Source organism: Monoraphidium neglectum (assembly GCF_000611645.1).
Source record: "Monoraphidium neglectum strain SAG 48.87 unplaced genomic scaffold scaffold06672, whole genome shotgun sequence".
Lineage (NCBI taxonomy): Eukaryota > Viridiplantae > Chlorophyta > Chlorophyceae > Sphaeropleales > Selenastraceae > Monoraphidium > Monoraphidium neglectum.
The window spans coordinates 1,451-2,068 of record NW_014006974.1 but is presented as its reverse complement, the minus strand read 5'-3'; positions in this window follow the sequence as shown (position 1 = coordinate 2,068).

The window sequence follows — 618 nt, the reverse complement described above, 5'->3', positions numbered from 1 at the left end:
CCCACAACCCATCCCTCCTCGCCTCCGTCCTTGTCGCCCCTCTTGTACCCTCCTCCCCCCCTAAAACAACCAAGGGAGCTACCCAACGGCAACCTGGAGGTGGGCCCGCGAAGCGCCAGCTGCAGCGCCCCGGCCGCGCCCCCTTGCCCCCACTGCCTCGTCCCTGCTGGCTGCCCCTGCGCCTTCCAGCGCGTCTACTGACGCCGCCCTCGCCCCTGGCTCAACATGTGCACCGCCCCTGACCCCTACCACGGGATTCCTGCCTGCGGCACTGCGGCCTTCATTGAAGCTCGGCGGCTGAGATGCCCGTTGTCAATCTCCCCTGTTGTCAACCCCGCCGCCTCTCCTCCAAAAACCACTGCTACAGCCTGCAGTCAAGCGAATTTGGTTCGATTCCCCACACCTAGCACTATTGCACCGTCTCCGAAAAACCGCTTGTCGCAATCGTAACCCCCGGGCTGGCAGGTGGGCGTGCACATCGCTGACGTCACCCACTTCCTCAAGCCGGGCACGGCGATGGACGACGAGGCCGCGGCGCGCGCCACCACCACCTACCTGGTGCAGCGGCGGATAGACATGCTGCCAAAGCCGCTCACAGAGGATATATGCAGCCTCAGG